Genomic DNA, 22,587 nt, shown 5'->3' with positions numbered 1-22,587 from the left:
CCTTAGGGCTATTTTCCCAACGGTCCTGCCACCTACGCCTAACCTTTAAATCCAGGAGCCTCTTGCTCTCTAGATAACCCACCCTCTCAACATCAATACCATCTGTCCAATCTGTCCGCAGCATAGAAACACTCAAGCCCATTCTTAATCTGAATGTAACAGCACGCTGTATAACAATCAGATCAAGAGGGGGTGCACCCAACAACACTTGCATTGCATCCGTCGAAACAGTACGACAAACAGGCAAACATGCAAGCATCATGCAACGTTGCACCGAGAGGAGTTTTCGGCGACCAGAGACCGTCATCGCTGATTCCCACCATACAGCAGCCCCATAAGTGGCACAAGCCACAAACAAGCCACGATATATGGTGCGAACAGCACGGCGTCCAAGGCCCCAATCACTCCTCAAAATGCGTCGCACTTTGCCAACAATTGCCTGCAGCCGCTCACCCACACGCACCAAATGTGGGGTGAAACACATTCTTTCTCCTATAGTCAACCCCAGGTATTTAACTTCCTTCACATACCTGATGTTGACCCCATTCACCTTGACAATCGGTGGACGAACCGGCGACAATCTGCCCTTAAGCAGCATTGCAACCGTTTTGTCCACCGATATGTCAACCCCCACATCTAAACCCCCGCTATTTACAATTTCTAAAAATTGTCCCCCCGACCGTTCTAACTCAGACCGCGATCGACCCTCAACGAGAAGAAGAAGGTCGTCCGCATACGCACAACATTTACAGAGGGGCTCGAGCTGTCCAAGCAGAGAGTCCATCATAAGGTTCCAAATATATGGACCGCAGATGGATCCCTGCGGGCAGCCACGAACCACTCCAATTTCAACACTTCCATTCATACTTACTAGAGAAGCTTTTCTCTCCGAAAAGTAACTCCGCCAAAGAGTAATTTCCGGACAGCCAAGCTCCTCCAGCCGCTGCAAAACTCTATCCCACCTTAAGAAATCAAACGCTCCCTTGAAGTCAACAAATATGCCAAGGACATATTTGTTGACATTCTCCTTAACAACACTCTGAACATAAAACCAAGCATCTTCTGTACTGCGTCCTTCCCTGAACCCATACTGCCTATCCGACCATATACCCCGCGTTAGCTCCTGAAGCCGTTCCACCATAACTCTTTCCAATACTTTTCCAAGTACTGGAAGAAGACTGATGCCCCGATAAGAGCGAGGATCACTCCTGATCTTATCAGGAGACTTCAGGAGAGGTACAACCCTAGCAATTTTCCACTCGCGTGGAAAATAACCCTCCCACACGCACTTATCATAAATGGCCTCCAAGTATTCCGGAATGAACTTCCACAAGCTTTTACACATCTCTCCGTTCAAACCATCAAAACCTGGGGACCGTTTAGACCTGACCAGGCCAAAGGCATACCCCAACTCCCATCATCTAATGGAGGGACAGGTACCTCCTGTGCTTGGGGTACCTGAACCTCCGCCCTGGGAAAGAACGCACCTAATAGAACCCCCGCACACTCTCTCCACGTAGATAACACAGTGTCACCTACGCAAAGAGAGGTGATATCATCTCTCTTACGACCCCTGCAGATCTTATAGATCTGACCCCAGGGGTCATCCCTATTTTCACTAACAAAATTTCTCCATTCATATTCTTTAACCCTAACTAACATATCTTTATATTCCCTAATTTCACAACAAAAATCATACCTAACCTGAGCTAACCTGTCTGAATTGGACCGTCGAGCGCGTTGAAACTTTCGCCTCAATCGCCTGACAGTCCTCCTCTTCAAGGTTAACTCACGCGTCCACCATTTTATTTTCCTAAGCTTAAAACTTTCACACTTCTTAAGTTCCCTATCATTAACAACCCACAATATCTCATAAAGACGAGCAATCTGCTCATCAACCCCCAAGCCCTCAAACTCACTAAGCGGTATTTCCAATACCGCTTCCCTAACACACCGTCCATATTGGTTCAAGTCAATACCAGAGGTACGCCATCGCCGCAACGGACTTACGAACTGTAAAAGGGGGGACTGAGAAGAAACCATAATTTGAATCAAATTATGATCACTCAATCCCCACCCTCCCTTAATTTCCCACCCAACACGAAACACTCTATTTGCTGCCTCGTTCATCAAAGTCACGTCAATATCACTGACACCCCTAGGCCCATCAAAAGTATACCACTCGCTCGGCTCGTTTAGAATGTGAAGGTTTTTACCCACCACCCATTCACTTAATACCACTCCACGACTGTGGCTTTGATATCCAGACGAATGCCGGGATACCTTACTAAACCACATCGAAGACGTAGCATTCGCGTCCAAGCCAAGTATAAGAGGACTACCACTCGCAAGTAGTAGTACCTTATCCATATAACTCAGATAAGGCTCTAAGGGCTCACCAAATTTACAATAGATACTAGCAACAAGTATTCTACCAAACCCCCCCTCTACAGAAACACATACACCCAGTTGTGAAGAATCCACAACTACACAATCATAGTTGGGATCACTCACAACAATTGCAGCATTAGCCCTAACGTCCAAAAAGACCCTGAAACCACCCGGAAAACCTCGAACCACACCATTGGTGGCGTAGGGCTCCTGGAGTAAGGCAATGCCGCACCCCCCCTCAGTCATATACCCCCCCAACTCGCACATTACGGCATACGACCCCTGACAGTTTAACTGAATAATCCCCCCCATCAGTGTCTGGCGAGGGCGCGCTCAACAATCCCACAATATATCGGGCAGACAGCCGACATCATAAAATGCCCAGCTGGCCTACCCTTGAATGCACAGTTACGGCAATGGATTGCATTGACGCAACTGGCAGCTCTGTGGCCTTCCTGACCGCACCTCCGGCAGACATCTGATTTGGCCCTACACTCAGCGACCCTATGACCAAAACCCATACACCGGAAGCAGCCAGCAATGGGGTTATCCGGTCGCACCCGGAAGGAGAACCACTTGATGTAGCACCTACCTGCCTCCAAGAGGGCGGACATCATTTTGTCCGTACCCTCAAGAACAACATTAGTGCTACCATCAGGAGCCACCTTCCAGGGACGACTGACCATCCTTACTTCCGACTTCTGGGACGCCGAGCTAAATTCTGGAAGGTTCAACCGGAGAAGTTCTTCCATGAATTCCTCATGGGGGATCTCCGTGTAAACCCCCTGAACCACAACCCGAGGACCCAACTTCCGGTTGACACTCACGTCTAACCCCACCTCCCCAAACTTTGCGTTAGTCGCCACTTTTTCCCTCTCAGAAACAGAAGGTGCGCGGATCACCGCTCCACCACCCTTGATAGGCTTCACCTCATGGATCCTCACACCGAGTGAAGGACCCACCTCCTTAACTACCTTTCTAATTACTTCCTTAGAGGAAGTTGCAGGCCCCTTGCTCCTGACCACAACAGACCAGGTTTCAACAGGCTTCGGCGCCACCGGTGCAATCGCCTCCAGTACAGGTGCTGGGGGCGGAGGCATCGGTGCCGATGGAGCCGGCATTGACCTGCTCGGCGGCGAGGAGTGTCCCCCACAGCCTCCTCTAAGGGCATCAACTTGCCCGCGAAGATGGGCATTCTCGGTAATAACCGTCATTAGAAGTGCTTCGTATTTAGAAGCAAGCTCCATCAGCCCCTTCACGGTTTCCATCTCAAACTTTTTGTCTCCAAAGACCAACCCGCTTAGCTCCCCAGTAATCCTCTTAACAGCACCAACATGGCTTACCGCACTACCACAACCAGCAACAGCGCCCTTGGCTAATTCACGGTTGCCACCCTTACTATCCTTCTTATTCAGCATGTTGGAACTAACACCTATTTTCTTTCCACCCTCATTAACACGCCCAACACCTTTTCCAGCCTTAACCTCACCACCTTTATCGACACTCATCTTAGCGTCACCCCCCTTCTTAACTGTGTCAGCAGTATCCCCTGTCTCACACGAACTACTGCTTTCACTGGAGTCAGTGAAGCGCACAAAGCCCCCCGATTTCGCCAAAGGTGGTGACCTCAACCTCACCTTTCTGCGCACCGGTGACCCATCAGTAGATGACACTGCACTATCCTCACCGGATGACGCCCCTACAACCATTTTTGCAGGCACAGACCCATCGCTCTCAGCAAGGGACTTAACCTTCCTCCTCCGTGGGGGAGGCATCTTCAACCTAGATCCCCTACCAGGCAGGCTGATCCGCCGGTAAAAAACACTGGCGCAGAAGCCCCTGTTCCGGAAAGATCAAACAGTCGCTTACCAGGCACGTGCGATTGAACGCACTGAAGAAGCTAACTCGCGCGTAAACCCGCTCAATAGCAGTTACCACCCAAACAGTCGAATATCGCGTTATCGCAGGGACACAACTCACACCTCCAGCCAAAGGCGTGGAAGAGGTCACTCAATTAACCGCCGGACAGAACAAAGTCCCCGTAACGGTTGCGAATCGACCGATGTGACGTTGTATCAATCGCACCGTGGGCTAAAAGTCAACCACTATGACCTTAATTCACCCTGGAGTCAGCGCCTCCAATACTAGGACAACCACTAACACCCTAGAAGCAAAACTGGCGAAATCCCCTAGAAAACAGCAGCAACTGAAAACCAGACACTCAACTGAATAGGCAACCCAAGCCAAAAACACCACCACGGCACAGTCACTGAGACTACGGACGGGCCCACCTACAAAAGGCCCACCTAGTTTTTACAACTATCCCACACCCACTTGCACAAACGCAGCCGTTGTAAGCGCCAACTACAAAATTTACAAGCATTTCTCAAAAAACCACTGTACACAAATCTACTTGCAAGCTAAAATAAAATTTTCACTCAAGTAGGCGTTGTATTCGTATTCAAAGCCAACTTAGTAATTTTGAAAAAATTCCCCAACAAAACCACTGTGCGCAAATCTACCTGCAAGCTAAAAATAAAATTTTTACTCAAGTAGGCGTTGTAATCATATACAAAGCCTACTACACTATACAAAAAGGCTCTAGTATATAAAGTACCTGAGCACCAAAAAACTACTCTTCAATACACTACTACACCAGTAGGCGTAGCAAATATGTATCGAAGTACCAAAGCCTACTAAGACAAGTTAAAAGGCACAAAGCCCAAAGTGCTTGTACACACAAGCAAACAAACACGAAAAACACTTGTTTTATTTAAAAGCTACTCGATAAATTCACAATTTCTCAAACAAAAACTCGTAAATTCATATATATATACTTACATATATATATGGCAAAGCCCACTACGGCAATTTTGTGTGAGTTTTCGAAAAACCACTTCACACTACCAGCACATATGCACGTATACACTCTCACTACACCGACTCTACACTGTAAAATTCACAAATACTCACACGACCGAATTAAAAATTCAAATTATGCGCTAGCACGTCTGCTCGCTATGAATGCCTACGAATGAATCAGAGTAGATAGGGACAACGTCCGGTGTGTTTAACGTGAGTACCTGCCGTCGACGGCCTTATCTCACGGCTCTCAAAAGCACAGCGTATCAATACAATGCGTTGATCAGCGCCCCGAAAATGCTAGGCATTTTTCAGTACCGTTTGGTAGTGTGGGATGGACACACTACACACCTTGGTAAGGTTCGAGGCCTATCTAAAACCTCTGCCGTACTTTGGGTCCGGCACCCGGTTGCAATGCAACTCCACATTGAACTGACAAAACGTCAGCTCTTCCCGCATTTGGGTATAAACCACAACCACCACGATACTCCCCGAAGGGCCAGTCCGCACGAGCAGGTTGGAGCGAACTCCAAGGGCCCCTGCTCCCCGTGGTACCAGAATTAAGTCTCCCGTCAGACCTCGTAGCCGAAACTACTACCAGTTGAGCATCCATACTGCTCTGGACTGGTAACCAGGGGCTAGACCCCATTCACTTCACACAATCACTCATCTTACACACTAAAAGCTAACCCTAACCTTCAGTTAAACGCCTTCGCCGCTTAAATAACTCACGCGCAAACATTCCTAACTGTTCAGTATACTCATTGCTAGAAACTACATTACCTACACATAAACGTCCGTCTGTCCAACTAATCCCCACACCCCCAATATTCCTAATGTCTGAATACATCGGGCATTCTGCAATAACATGCACCCAATCCTCCATACGTGCCCCACACAAACACCCCGAACTATCAGAAAGGTGCCTCCGATACAAAAATGCATTCAGAGGCCCATGCCCCGTTAACAAAAATCCCAGACTCAAACAAAATCTGAAGTCTGGGTTACCCTCAACAAACGTTACATCCCGGATGTATTCATATGTCACCCGACCCTTAGAGCTATTTTCCCAACGGTCCTGCCACCTACGCCTAACCTTTAAATCCAGGAGCCTCTTGCTCTCTAGATAACCCACCCTCTCAACATCAATACCATCTGTCCAATCTGTCCGCAGCATAGAAACACTCAAGCCCCTTCTTAATCTGAATGTAACAGCACGCTGTATAACAATCAGATCAAGAGGGGGTGCACCCAACAACACTTGCATTGCATCCGTCGAAACAGTACGACAAACAGGCAAACATGCAAGCATCATGCAACGTTGCACCGAGAGGAGTTTTCGGCGACCAGAGACCGTCATCGCTGATTCCCACCATACAGCAGCCCCATAAGTGGCACAAGCCACAAACAAGCCACGATATATGGTGCGAACAGCACGGCGTCCAAGGCCCCAATCACTCCTCAAAATGCGTCGCACTTTGCCAACAATTGCCTGCAGCCGCTCACCCACACGCACCAAATGTGGGGTGAAACACATTCTTTCTCCTATAGTCAACCCCAGGTATTTAACTTCCTTCACATACCTGATGTTGACCCCATTCACCTTGACAATCGGTGGACGAACCGGCGACAATCTGCCCTTAAGCAGCATTGTAACCGTTTTGTCCACCGATATGTCAACCCCCACATCTAAACCCCAGCTATTTACAATTTCTAAAAATTGTCCCCCCGACCGTTCTAACTCAGACCGCGATCGACCCTCAACGAGAAGAAGAAGGTCGTCCGCATACGCACAACATTTACAGAGGGGCTCGAGCTGTCCAAGCAGAGAGTCCATCATAAGGTTCCAAATATATGGACCGCAAATGGATCCCTGTGGGCAGCCACGAACCACTCCAATTTCAACACTTCCATTCATACTTACTAGAGAAGCTTTTCTCTCCGAAAAGTAACTCCGCCAAAGAGTAATTTCCGGACAGCCAAGCTCCTCCAGCCGCTGCAAAACTCTATCCCACCTTAAATAATCAAACGCTCCCTTGAAGTCAACAAATATGCCAAGGACATATTTGTTGACATTCTCCTTAACAACACTCTGAACATAAAACCAAGCATCTTCTGTACTGCGTCCTTCCCTGAACCCATACTGCCTATCCGACCATATACCCCGCGTTAGCTCCTGAAGCCGTTCCACCATAACTCTTTCCAATACTTTTCCAAGTACTGGAAGAAGACTGATGCCCCGATAAGAGCGAGGATCACTCCTGATCTTATCAGGAGACTTCAGGAGAGGTACAACCCTAGCAATTTTCCACTCGCGTGGAAAATAACCCTCCCACACGCACTTATCATAAATGGCCTCCAAGTATTCCGGAATGAACTTCCACAAGCTTTTACACATCTCTCCGTTCAAACCATCAAAACCTGGGGACCGTATAGACCTGACCAGGCCAAAGGCATACCCCAACTCCCCATCATCTAATGGAGGGACAGGTACCTCCTGTGCTTGGGGTACCTGAACCTCCGCCCTGGGAAAGAACGCACCTAATAGAACCCCCGCACACTCTCTCCACGTAGATAACACAGTGTCACCTACGCAAAGAGAGGTGATATCATCTCTCTTACGACCCCTGCAGATCTTATAGATCTGACCCCAGGGGTCATCCCTATTTTCACTAACAAAATTTCTCCATTCATATTCTTTAACCCTAACTAACATATCTTTATATTCCCTAATTTCACAACAAAAATCATACCTAACCTGAGCTAACCTGTCTGAATTGGACCGTCGAGCGCGTTGAAACTTTCGCCTCAATCGCCTGACAGTCCTCCTCTTCAAGGTTAACTCACGCGTCCACCATTTTATTTTCCTAAGCTTAAAACTTTCACACTTCTTAAGTTCCCTATCATTAACAACCCACAATATCTCATAAAGACGAGCAATCTGCTCATCAACCCCCAAGCCCTCAAACTCACTAAGCGGTATTTCCAATACCGCTTCCCTAACACACCGTCCATATTGGTTCAAGTCAATACCAGAGGTACGCCATCGCCGCAACGGACTTACGAACTGTAAAGGGGGGGACTGAGAAGAAACCATAATTTGAATCAAATTATGATCACTCAATCCCCACCCTCCCTTAATTTCCCACCCAACACGAAACACTCTATTTGCTGCCTCGTTCATCAAAGTCACGTCAATGTCACTGACACCCCTAGGCCCATCAAAAGTATACCACTCGCTCGGCTCGTTTAGAATGTGAAGGTTTTTACCCACCACCCATTCACTTAATACCACTCCACGACTGTGGCTTTGATATCCAGACGAATGCCGGGATACCTTACTAAACCACATCGAAGACGTAGCATTCGCGTCCAAGCCAAGTATAAGAGGACTACCACTCGCAAGTAGTAGTACCTTATCCATATAACTCAGATAAGGCTCTAAGGGCTCACCAAATTTACAATAGATACTAGCAACAAGTATTCTACCAAACCCCCCCTCTACAGAAACACATACACCCAGTTGTGAGGAATCCACAACTACACAATCATAGTTGGGATCACTCACAACAATTGCAGCATTAGCCCTAACGTCCAAAAAGACCCTGAAACCACCCGGAAAACCTCGAACCACACCATTGGTGGCGTAGGGCTCCTGGAGTAAGGCAATGCCGCACCCCCCCTCAGTCATATACCCCCCCAACTCGCACATTACGGCATACGACCCCTGACAGTTTAACTGAATAATCCCCCCCATCAGTGTCTGGCGAGGGCGCGCTCAACAATCCCACAATATATCGGGCAGACAGCCGACATCATAAAATGCCCAGCTGGCCTACCCTTGAATGCACAGTTACGGCAATGGATTGCATTGACGCAACTGGCAGCTCTGTGGCCTTCCTGACCGCACCTCCGGCAGACATCTGATTTGGCCCTACACTCAGCGACCCTATGACCAAAACCCATACACCGGAAGCAGCCAGCAATGGGGTTATCCGGTCGCACCCGGAAGGAGAACCACTTGATGTAGCACCTACCTGCCTCCAAGAGGGCGGACATCATTTTGTCCGTACCCTCAAGAACAACATTAGTGCTACCATCAGGAGCCACCTTCCAGGGACGACTGACCATCCTTACTTCCGACTTCTGGGACGCCGAGCTAAATTCTGGAAGGTTCAACCGGAGAAGTTCTTCCATGAATTCCTCATGGGGGATCTCCGTGTAAACCCCCTGAACCACAACCCGAGGACCCAACTTCCGGTTGACACTCACGTCTAACCCCACCTCCCCAAACTTTGCGTTAGTCGCCACTTTTTCCCTCTCAGAAACAGAAGGTGTGCGGATCACCGCTCCACCACCCTTGATAGGCTTCACCTCATGGATCCTCACACCGAGTGAAGGACCCACCTCCTTAACTACCTTTCTAATTACTTCCTTAGAGGAAGTTGCAGGCCCCTTGCTCCTGACCACAACAGACCAGGTTTCAACAGGCTTCGGCGCCACCGGTGCAATCGCCTCCAGTACAGGTGCTGGGGGCGGAGGCATCGGTGCCGATGGAGCCGGCATTGACCTGCTCGGTGGCGAGGAGTGTCCCCCACAGCCTCCTCTAAGGGCATCAACTTGCCCGCGAAGATGGGCATTCTCGGTAATAACCGTCATTAGGAGTGCTTCGTATTTAGAAGCAAGCTCCATCAGCCCCTTCACGGTTTCCATCTCAAACTTTTTGTCTCCAAAGACCAACCCGCTTAGCTCCCCAGTAATCCTCTTAACAGCACCAACATGGCTTACCGCACTACCACAACCAGCAACAGCGCCCTTGGCTAATTCACGGTTGCCCCCTTACTATCCTTCTTATTCACCATGTTGGAACTAACACCTATTTTCTTTCCACCCTCATTAACACGCCCAACACCTTTTCCAGCCTTAACCTCACCACCTTTATCGACACTCATCTTAGCGTCACCCCCCTTCTTAACTGTGTCAGCAGTATCCCCTGTCTCACACGAACTACTGCTTTCACTGGAGTCAGTGAAGCGCACAAAGCCCCCCGATTTCGCCAAAGGTGGTGACCTCAACCTCACCTTTCTGCGCACCGGTGACCCATCAGTAGATGACACTGCACTATCCTCACCGGACGACGCCCCTACAACCATTTTTGCAGGCACAGACCCATCGCTCTCAGCAAGGGACTTAACCTTCCTCCTCCGTGGGGGAGGCATCTTCAACCTAGATCCCCTACCAGGCAGGCTGATCCGCCGGTAAAAAACACTGGCGCAGAAGCCCCTGTTCCGGAAAGATCAAACAGTCGCTCACCAGGCACGTGCGATTGAACGCACTGAAGAAGCTAACTCGCGCGTAAACCCGCTCAATAGCAGTTACCACCCAAACAGTCGATTATCGCGTTATCGCAGGGACACAACTCACACCTCCAGCCAAAGGCGTGGAAGAGGTCACTCAATTAACCGCCGGACAGAACAAAGTCCCCGTAACGGTTGCGAATCGACCGATGTGACGTTGTATCAATTGCACCGTGGGCTAAAAGTCAACCACTATGACCTTAATTCACCCTGGAGTCAGCGCCTCCAATACTAGGACAACCACTAACACCCTAGAAGCAAAACTGGCGAAATCCCCTAGAAAACAGCAGCAACTGAAAACCAGACACTCAACACAGCACTCCTGAATAGGCCACCCAAGCCAAAAACACCACCACGGCACAGTCACTGAGACTACGGACGGGCCCGCCTACAAAACCTAATCTACGAATCTAATCCAACAAAAAAAAAAAAAAAAAAAAAAAAAAAAAAAATTTACAACTATCCCACACCCTAACACACCCACTTGCACAAACGCAGGCGTTGTAAACACCAACTACAAAATTTACAAAAATTTCTCAAAAAACCACTGTACACAAATCTACTTGCAAGCTAAAATAAAATTTTCACTCAAGTAGGCGTTGTATTCGTATTCAAAGCCAACTGAGTAATTTTGAAAAAATTCCCCAACAAAACCACTGTGCGCAAATCTACCTGCAAGCTAAAAATAAAATTTTTACTCAAGTAGGCGTTGTAATCAGATACAAAGCCTACTACACTATACAAAAAGGCTCTAGTATATAAAGTACCTGAGCACCAAAAAACTACTCGTCAATACACTACTACACCAGTAGGCGTAGCAAATATGTATCGAAGAACCAAAGCCTACTAAGACAAGTTAAAAGGCACAAAGCCCAAAGTGCTTGTACACACAAGCAAACAAACACGAAAAACACTTGTTTTATTTAAAAGCTACTCGATAAATTCACAATTTCTCAAACAAAAACTCGTAAATTCATATATATATACTTACATATATATATGGCAAAGCCCACTACGGCAACTTTGTGTGAGTTTTTGAAAAACCACTTCACACTACCAACACATATGCACGTATACACTCTCACTACACCGACTCTACACTGAAAAATTCACAAATACTCACACGACCGAATTAAAAATTCAAATTATGCGCTAGCACGTCTGCTCACTATGAATGCCTACGAATGAATGAGTAGATAGGGACAACGTCCGGTGTGTTTAACGTGAATACCTGCCGTCGACGGCCTTATCTCACGGCGCTCAAAAGCACAGCGTATCAATACAATGCGTTGATCAGCGCCCCAAAAATGCTAGGCATTTTTCAGTACCGATTGGTAGTGTGGGATGGACACACTACACACCTTGGTAAGGTTCGAGGCCTATCTAAAACCTCTGCCGTACTTTGGGTCCGGCACCCGGTTGCAATGCAACTCCACATTGAACTGACAAAACGTCAGCTCTTCCCGCATTTGGGTATAAACCACAGCCACCACGATACTCCCCGAAGGGCCAGTCCGCACGAGCAGGTTGGAGCGAACTCCAAGGGCCCCTGCTCCCCGTGGTACCAGAATTAAGTCTCCGGTCAGACCTCGTAGCCGAAACTACTACCAGTTGAGCATCCATACTGCTCTGGACTGGTAACCAGGGGCTAGACCCCATTCACTCCACACAATCACTCATCTTACACACTAAAAGCTAACCCTAACCTTCAGTTAAACGCCTTCGCCGCTTAAATAACTCACGCGCAAACATTCCTAACTGTTCAGTATACTCATTGCTAGAAACTACATTACCTACACATAAACGTCCGTCTGTCCCTAATCCCCACATCCCCAATATTTCTAATGTCTGAATACATCGGGCATTCTGCAATAACATGCACCCAATCCTCCATACGTGCCCCACACAAACACCCCGAACTATCAGAAAGGTGCCTCCGATACAAAAATGCATTCAGAGGCCCATGCCCCGTTAACAAAAATCCCAGACTCAAACAAAATCTGAAGTCTGGGTTACCCTCAACAAACGTTACATCCCGGATGTATTCATATGTCACCCGACCCTTAGGGCTATTTTCCCAACGGTCCTGCCACCTACGCCTAACCTTTAAATCCAGGAGCCTCTTGCTCTCTAGATAACCCACCCTCTCAACATCAATACCATCTGTCCAATCTGTCCGCAGCATAGAAACACTCAAGCCCCTTCTTAATCTGAATGTAACAGCACGCTGTATAACAATCAGATCAAGAGGGGGTGCACCCAACAACACTTGCATTGCATCCGTCGAAACAGTACGACAAACAGGCAAACATGCAAGCATCATGCAACGTTGCACCGAGAGGAGTTTTCGGCGACCAGAGACCGTCATCGCTGATTCCCACCATACAGCAGCCCCATAAGTGGCACAAGCCACAAACAAGCCACGATATATGGTGCGAACAGCACGGCGACCAAGGCCCCAATCACTCCTCAAAATGCGTCGCACTTTGCCAACAATTGCCTGCAGCCGCTCACCCACACGCACCAAATGTGGGGTGAAACACATTCTTTCTCCTATAGTCAACCCCAGGTATTTAACTTCCTTCACATACCTGATGTTGACCCCATTCACCTTGACAATCGGTGGACGAACCGGCGACAATCTGCCCTTAAGCAGCATTGTAACCGTTTTGTCCACCGATATGTCAACCCCCACATCTAAACCCCAGCTATTTACAATTTCTAAAAATTGTCCCCCCGACCGTTCTAACTCAGACCGCGATCGACCCTCAACGAGAAGAAGAAGGTCGTCCGCATACGCACAACATTTACAGAGGGGCTCGAGCTGTCCAAGCAGAGAGTCCATCATAAGGTTCCAAATATATGGACCGCAGATGGATCCCTGCGGGCAGCCACGAACCACTCCAATTTCAACACTTCCATTCATACTTACTAGAGAAGCTTTTCTCTCCGAAAAGTAACTCCGCCAAAGAGTAATTTCCGGACAGCCAAGCTCCTCCAGCCGCTGCAAAACTCTATCCCACCTTAAATAATCAAACGCTCCCTTGAAGTCAACAAATATGCCAAGGACATATTTGTTGACATTCTCCTTAACAACACTCTGAACATAAAACCAAGCATCTTCTGTACTGCGTCCTTCCCTGAACCCATACTGCCTATCCGACCATATACCCCGCGTTAGCTCCTGAAGCCGTTCCACCATAACTCTTTCCAATACTTTTCCAAGTACTGGAAGAAGACTGATGCCCCGATAAGAGCGAGGATCACTCCTGATCTTATCAGGAGACTTCAGGAGAGGTACAACCCTAGCAATTTTCCACTCGCGTGGAAAATAACCCTCCCACACGCACTTATCATAAATGGCCTCCAAGTATTCCGGAATGAACTTCCACAAGCTTTTACACATCTCTCCGTTCAAACCATCAAAACCTGGGGACCGTTTAGACCTGACCAGGCCAAAGGCATACCCCAACTCCCCATCATCTAATGGAGGGACAGGTACCTCCTGTGCTTGGGGTACCTGAACCTCCGCCCTGGGAAAGAACGCACCTAATAGAACCCCCGCACACTCTCTCCACGTAGATAACACAGTGTCACCTACGCAAAGAGAGGTGATATCATCTCTCTTACGACCCCTGCAGATCTTATAGATCTGACCCCAGGGGTCATCCCTATTTTCACTAACAAAATTTCTCCATTCATATTCTTTAACCCTAACTAACATATCTTTATATTCCCTAATTTCACAACAAAAATCATACCTAACCTGAGCTAACCTGTCTGAATTGGACCGTCGAGCGCGTTGAAACTTTCGTCTCAATCGCCTGACAGTCCTCCTCTTCAAGGTTAACTCACGCGTCCACCATTTTATTTTCCTAAGCTTAAAACTTTCACACTTCTTAAGTTCCCTATCATTAACAACCCACAATATCTCATAAAGACGAGCAATCTGCTCATCAACCCCCAAGCCCTCAAACTCACTAAGCGGTATTTCCAATACCGCTTCCCTAACACACCGTCCATATTGGTTCAAGTCAATACCAGAGGTACGCCATCGCCGCAATGGACTTACAAACTGTAAAGGGGGGGACTGAGAAGAAACCATAACTTGAATCAAATTATGATCACTCAATCCCCACCCTCCCTTAATTTCCCACCCAACACGAAACACTCTATTTGCTGCCTCGTTCATCAAAGTCACGTCAAAGTCACTGACACCCCTAGGCCCATCAAAAGTATACCACTCGCTCGGCTCGTTTAGAATGTGAAGGTTTTTACCCACCACCCATTCACTTAATACCACTCCACGACTGTGGCTTTGATATCCAGACGAATGCCGGGATACCTTACTAAACCACATCGAAGACGTAGCATTCGCGTCCAAGCCAAGTATAAGAGGACTACCACTCGCAAGTAGTAGTACCTTATCCATATAACTCAGATAAGGCTCTAAGGGCTCACCAAACTTACAATAGATACTAGCAACAAGTATTCTACCAAACCCCCCCTCTACAGAAACACATACACCCAGTTGTTAGGAATCCACAACTACACAATCATAGTTGGGATCACTCACAACAATTGCAGCATTAGCCCTAACGTCCAAAAAGACCCTGAAACCACCCGGAAAACCTCGAACCACACCATTGGTGGCGTAGGGCTCCTGGAGTAAGGCAATGCCGCACCCCCCCTCAGTCATATACCCCCCCAACTCGCACATTACGGCATACGACCCCTGACAGTTTAACTGAATAATCCCCCCCATCAGTGTCTGGCGAGGGCGCGCTCAACAATCCCACAATATATCGGGCAGACAGCCGACATCATAAAATGCCCAGCTGGCCTACCCTTGAATGCACAGTTACGGCAATGGATTGCATTGACGCAACTGGCAGCTCTGTGGCCTTCCTGACCGCACCTCCGGCAGACATCTGATTTGGCCCTACACTCAGCGACCCTATGACCAAAACCCATACACCGGAAGCAGCCAGCAATGGGGTTATCCGGTCGCACCCGGAAGGAGAACCACATGATGTAGCACCTACCTGCCTCCAAGAGGGCGGACATCATTTTGTCCGTACCCTCAAGAACAACATTAGTGCTACCATCAGGAGCCACCTTCCAGGGACGACTGACCATCCTTACTTCCGACTTCTGGGACGCCGAGCTAAATTCTGGAAGGTTCAACCGGAGAAGTTCTTCCATGAATTCCTCATGGGGGATCTCCGTGTAAACCCCCTGAACCACAACCCGAGGACCCAACTTCCGGTTGACACTCACGTCTAACCCCACCTCCCCAAACTTTGCGTTAGTCGCCACTTTTTCCCTCTCAGAAACAGAAGGTGCGCGGATCACCGCTCCACCACCCTTGATAGGCTTCACCTCATGGATCCTCACACCGAGTGAAGGACCCACCTCCTTAACTACCTTTCTAATTACTTCCTTAGAGGAAGTTGCAGGCCCCTTGCTCCTGACCACAACAGACCAGGTTTCAACAGGCTTCGGCGCCACCGGTGCAATCGCCTCCAGTACAGGTGCTGGGGGCGGAGGCATCGGTGCCGATGGAGCCGGCATTGACCTGCTCGGTGGCGAGGAGTGTCCCCCACAGCCTCCTCTAAGGGCATCAACTTGCCCGCGAAGATGGGCATTCTCGGTAATAACCGTCATTAGGAGTGCTTCGTATTTAGAAGCAAGCTCCATCAGCCCCTTCACGGTTTCCATCTCAAACTTTTTGTCTCCAAAGACCAACCCGCTTAGCTCCCCAGTAATCCTCTTAACAGCACCAACATGGCTTACCGCACTACCACCACCAGCAACAGTGCCCTTGGCTAATTCACGGTTGCCACCCTTACTATCCTTCTTATTCACCATGTTGGAACTAACACCTATTTTCTTTCCACCCTCACTAACACGCCCAACACCTTTTCCAGCCTTAACCTCACCACCTTTATCGACACTCATCTTAGCGTCACCCCCCTTCTTAACTGTGTCAGCAGTATCCCCTGTCTCACACGAACTACTGCTTTCACTGGAGTCAGTGAAGCGCACAAAGCCCCCCGATTTCGCCAAAGGTGGTGACCTCAACCTCACCTTTCTGCGCACCGGTGACCCATCAGTAGATGACACTGCACTATCCTCACCGGACGACGCCCCTACAACCATTTTTGCAGGCACAGACCCATCGCTCTCAGCAAGGGACTTAACCTTCCTCCTCCGTGGGGGAGGCATCTTCAACCTAGATCCCCTACCAGGCAGGCTGATCCGCCGGTAAAAAACACTGGCGCAGAAGCCCCTGTTCCGGAAAGATCAAACAGTCGCTAACCAGGCACGTGCGATTGAACGCACTGAAGAAGCTAACTCGCGCGTAAACCCGCTCAATAGCAGTTACCACCCAAACAGTCGATTATCGCGTTATCGCAGGGACACAACTCACACCTCCAGCCAAAGGCGTGGAAGAGGTCACTCAATTAACCGCCGGACAGAACAAAGTCCCCGTAACGGTTGCGAATCGACCGATGTGACGTTGTATCAATCGCACCGTGGGCTAAAAGTCAACCACTATGACCTTAATTCACCCTGGAGTCAGCGCCTCCAATACTAGGACAACCACTAACACCCTAGAAGCAAAACTGGCGAAATCCCCTAGAAAACAGCAGCAACTGAAAACCAGACACTCAACACAGCACTCCTGAATAGGCCACCCAAGCCAAAAACACCACCACGGCACAGTCACTGAGACTACGGACGGGCCCGCCTACAAAACCTAATCTACGAATCTAATCCAGAAAAAAAAAAATTAAAGTACACACTCAACTAACCCTACACTCACCCACAAGCAGGCGTTGTAATTGCCTGCCACGAAATTTCCAAAAAAAAGGAAAATTTTTTTCCAAAAACCACTTTTAATAAATCTACCTGCTACCTACAACCAAACAAATGCCCTAAGCAAGCGTTGAAAAGCAAAAGCCTGCTATCCCTAATAAAAAACTAATACCAGCTAGAGTGCTCGTATACACAATTACGTGAACACTGAAAACACCTGCTGTAACTAAAAATCTACTTGCAGTTAGCAGGCGTTGAAATCCTAATAAAAAGTCAAAGCCTACTAACGCGAAAAAATAACTAACATAAGCAAGAGTGCTCGTATACACAATCTCGTGAATACCAGAAAAACACCTGCTGTAATTAAAAGTCTACTTGCAGTTAGCAGGCGTTGAAATTCCGATGAAATATCAAAGTCTACTTATGCAAATAAAAACTAACGCAAGCTAGAGTGCTCGTACACACAATCATATAACACGAAAAACACTTGTTTTATTTAAAAGCTACTCGATAAATTCACAATTTCTCAAACAAAAACTCATAAATTCATATATATATATACTTACATATATATATGGCAAAGCCCACTACGGCAATTTTGTGTGAGTTTTCGAAAAACCACTTCACACTACCAACACATATGCACGTATACACTCTCACTACACCGACTCTACACTGAAAAATTCACAAATACTCACACGACCGAATTAAAAATTCAAATTATGCAAATTATGCGCTAGCACGTCTGCTCGCTATGAATGCCTACGAATGAATGAATGAGTAGATAGGGACAACTTTCGTTGTAGATTTACGTGAGTACCTGCCGGCGACGGCCTTACCTCAGGGTGTTCAAAACACAACGGATCAATACAATGCGTTGATCAGCGCCCCAAACAAAACGAGCTTATGCAAGTATTTATTTGGATACCAGTGGCAGTGTGTCTGGGTCCACACTACCATCTTGGTATGATTCGAGGCCGACCTAAAACCTCTTCCGTTTTCGGGTACGGCACCCAGTTACTTGTGTAACTTCTTTTTTCGAACTGAAAATTCAGTTCTTCCAGCATTTAGGTTTAAACCACAGCCACCACGATACTCCCCAAAGGGCCGAACCCAATGAGCAGATTGAACAGAAGTCCAAGGGCTTTCTGCTCCCCGTGGTACCGGAAAGTCTCCGGTCAGACTGCGTAGCCTAAACTACTGCCAGTTGAGCTCCCCATTACTCAAATGACTGGTGACATTTGTCGCTTGAACTTCAAATGTCTTTTTATTTGCTTTTTCATTTAAAGTGTTTCTAATATCAGTTCAAGCTGAGTATTATAGCACTATCACTCCATATACTATGCTGATATTACTGGGCAAAGAATATAATAACAGTCATAGTGCATATTGGCTTTTAGTCGCCTTTTACGACAGGCATGCCTTGCCGCGGGCATATTCTTTCCCCAAACCCGCAGGGGAAGTAGATAGGGACAGAGGGAATCTCGTTAATCCATTCATGCGCGTCACTAATTAGATGACGAGGCATTTGGCTACCTTAAGAGAGTCATAGTTACTCCCGCCGTTTACCCGCGCTTACTTGAATTTCTTCACTTTGACATTCAGAGCACTGGGCAGAAATCACATTGTGTCAACACCCGTTAGGGCCATCACAATGCTTTGTTTTAATTAGACAGTCGGATTCCCCAAGTCCGTGCCAGTTCTGAATTGATTGTTAATTGATAATCGTTATAATTTAAAAAGTATCTATACAATAATAAATCCTTTAGAAACTTTAGCAAGAAAGTTCCACAATTGGCTACGTAACTACTATCCGGGGAACAAGAATCGAAATTCTCTATTTACCCAGAACGAGTACATAAACCATGGTATTGCTTCCCAATCAAGCCCGACTATCTCAATCTTCAGAGCCAATCCTTATCCCGAAGTTACGGATCTAATTTGCCGACTTCCCTTACCTACATTATTCTATCGACTAGAGACTCTTCACCTTGGAGACCAGCTGCGGATATTGGTACGGCCTGTTGAGAAGTTTGCGTAACCCCACCATAAATTTTCAAGGTCCGAGGAGAAAATATCGACACAACAGTAAATGTCATGCTCTTCTAGTCCATCTACCATATCTCTCTTCGAAAGACTTCCATGGTAGTACGACTATAAAACAGAAAAGAAAACTCTTCCGATACCTCTCGACGGCTTCTTTATGGTCGTTCCTGTTGCCAGGATGAGCACAAGGCCCATTTTTAATAACAAACGGATACTCAACAGGTTACGGAATTGGAACCGTATTCCCTTTCGTTCAAAATTATTCAAGTGTTTAATTACTATGGAATAAAAATTCATTCATTTCATTTCATTAAAACTTGAAAATTTTCGGCTTTCGCCTTGAACTTAGGACCGACTAACTCGTGATCAACCACTGTTCACACGAAACCCTTCTCCACTTCAGTCCTCCAAGGTCTCATTCGATTATTTGCTACTACCACCAAGATCTGTACCAATAGCGGCTCCATGCAGGCTTACGCCAAACACTTCTAAGCACACCATTGTACCCTCCTACTCACTAAAGTTTCAAAATTTATAATCCAACCGAAATTGTATTATAAATCATGTACTTTAGCGGTAATGTATAGGTATACAACTTAAGCGCCATCCATTTTAAGGGCTAGTTGCTTCGGCAGGTGAGTTGTTACACACTCCTTAGCGGATTACGACTTCCATGTCCACCGTCCTGCTGTTTTAAGCAACCAACGCCTTTCATGGTATCTGCATGAGTTGTTAATTTAGGCACCGTAACATTACGTTTGGTTCATCCCACAGCGCCAGTTCTGCTTACCAAAAGTGGCCCACTGGGCACATTATATCATAACCTCAACCTTCATATCAAGAAAGGTGAGGTTCTTACCCATTTAAAGTTTGAGAATAGGTTAAGGTCGTTTCGACCCTAAGGCCTCTAATCATTCGCTTTACCAGATAAGATTATTTTACATAATTTTTAAATGCACCAGCTATCCTGAGGGAAACTTCGGAGGGAACCAGTTACTAGATGGTTCGATTGGTCTTTCGCCCCTATACTCAATTCTGACAATCGATTTGCACGTCAGAACTGTTTCGGTCTTCCATCAGGGTTTCCCCTGACTTCAACCTGATCAAGTATAGTTCACCATCTTTCGGGTCACAGCATATATGCTCAAGGTACGCTCCAGTTAGAGGTATAAATAATAATAAATTATCATTATACATAACTATATGGAACGCCCCGGGATTGAATTAATAATGTAATACATTCTATGTTAATAAGCTAAAAGCAAATTAATTTGAATAAACTTAAAAACCAATGATCTTTTGATAAATATTTTATTATGTTAATAGATTACAATGTCCTTATATGAAAAAAATGCACACTATTACTATAATATTTAAAATTAAATACTACAGTTATAATGATGAATTTTTCATAATGGATATTCAGGTTCATCGGGCTTAACCTCTAAGCAGTTTCACGTACTATTTAACTCTCTATTCAGAGTTCTTTTCAACTTTCCCTCACGGTACTTGTTTACTATCGGTCTCATGGTTATATTTAGTTATAGATGGAGTTTACCAACCACTTAGTGCTGCACTATCAAGCAACACGACTCTTTGGAAATATCTTTCTAGTAATCATTAACGTTATACGGGCCTGGCACCCTCTATGGGTAAATGACCTCATTTAAGAAGGACTTAAATCGTTAATTTCTCATACTAGATATTAAGATATTCCATACACTGCATCTCACATTTGCCATATAGACAAAGTGACTTAGTGCTGAACTATTTTCTTTTCGCTCGCCGCTACTAAGAAAATCCTTGTTAGTTTCTTTTCCTCCCCTCATTAATATGCTTAAATTCAGGGGGTAGTCCCATATGAGTTGAGGTTGTATAAAATATATTTTAGATTGATTTGTTTATTTTTATTTAATTTTTTTGCTATTTGCTATTTTAAAGAAATATATTTTTATATCTTGATTACTCAATATTATTCAATCTTTTCATCCCTTTTTAAAATTCATAATATAATAATTAATAAAATTAACAACATTATTCCTCCACATATCATATATTTTTTTTTATTATAAATTTTTCTCAATACAATAGAGTGAATTAATTCTAGAATAAAAATTTATTTTATGCTAGACATTCCTCTTATGTATTATTTAATATAATTTAAATAATGTTGAAAATTTTTTCTTTTATGGGAATACTAAGATTCTCATTTATCATAAATTTTCGTTCAAATATGAGGTATTCAAGAATATATTTTCTATATTTCTTTTTATGCTATTAATATTATGGATTGAAAAATACAATCCAATAATATGCCGTATGCTTAAATTCTATTAATTGACTAAAAGAATAAGCAACTAATTTAGCATAGTCTTACAACCCTCAACCATATGTAGTCCAAGCAGCACTTTAAAATTAATTAAAGTACATAACAGCATGGACCGCAATATGCGTTCAAAATGTCGATGTTCATGTGTCCTGCAGTTCACACGATGACGCACAGTTTGCTGCGTTCTTCATCGACCCATGAGCCGAGTGATCCACCGCTTAGAGTGATAATTTTTTTGTATTTTTTTAATTCAAAGTCAAAGAATTTTAATTTATTGAAAGTATTAATAATTAATCAATAATAAATTTTTAATACAAAAGTTTATAACATCTTTCAATAAATTGTAATTTTAAACCCAAACATTTGCAGCTGCGCATGTCTTAGGTCAACAAAAACAGTAATACCTTTTATAAATTATTTTCTTCTCTATTTGTGCGTTTTCTTTTTTTAAATTTTTCAACATGTTTTTAATCACAAATAGAAAATACCAAAAAAAAAAGGTATTACACACGTTAATGTGAACAAGTTAACTTATCATTCATAATATTTTATATAAATATCACAATTAAATATTATTTTCTATATAAATAATAAGTACAGCTATATGTTTAAAGGTTTTTTTATTGCGTTCAAATACAATGTATGCGAAGTTCACAATATAATATATATTGTCATAATGCATTACAAGGAGTTAAAAAAAAAAAAAAACAGAAAAACATTCAAAACATTGTATAATTCAAAACATTTTGAATGAAAAGAACAAAAAGAAAACTTTTTTTT

The 22,587-nt window shown here is 45.5% G+C and overlaps 1 non-coding gene and 1 pseudogene across 1 annotated transcript; both read right to left on the bottom strand.

Annotated features, from left to right (window-relative positions):
• Positions 1-18,841: 18,841 nt before the first annotated feature.
• Positions 18,842-21,352, bottom strand: LOC138858484 (large subunit ribosomal RNA; annotated as a pseudogene).
• A 502-nt stretch (positions 21,353-21,854) lies between these two features.
• On the bottom strand, positions 21,855-22,033 carry LOC138858497 (5.8S ribosomal RNA). Its single transcript, XR_011397596.1, has one exon. It is a non-coding gene; the product is annotated as a 5.8S ribosomal RNA (ribosomal RNA).
• Positions 22,034-22,587: the final 554 nt, after the last annotated feature.

This window comes from Bactrocera oleae, unplaced genomic scaffold, assembly GCF_042242935.1.
Source record: "Bactrocera oleae isolate idBacOlea1 unplaced genomic scaffold, idBacOlea1 ctg00000009.1, whole genome shotgun sequence".
Lineage (NCBI taxonomy): Eukaryota > Metazoa > Arthropoda > Insecta > Diptera > Tephritidae > Bactrocera > Bactrocera oleae.
The sequence above is the reverse complement of the archived record's forward strand: the minus strand, read 5'-3'. Positions and strand labels throughout refer to the sequence as shown.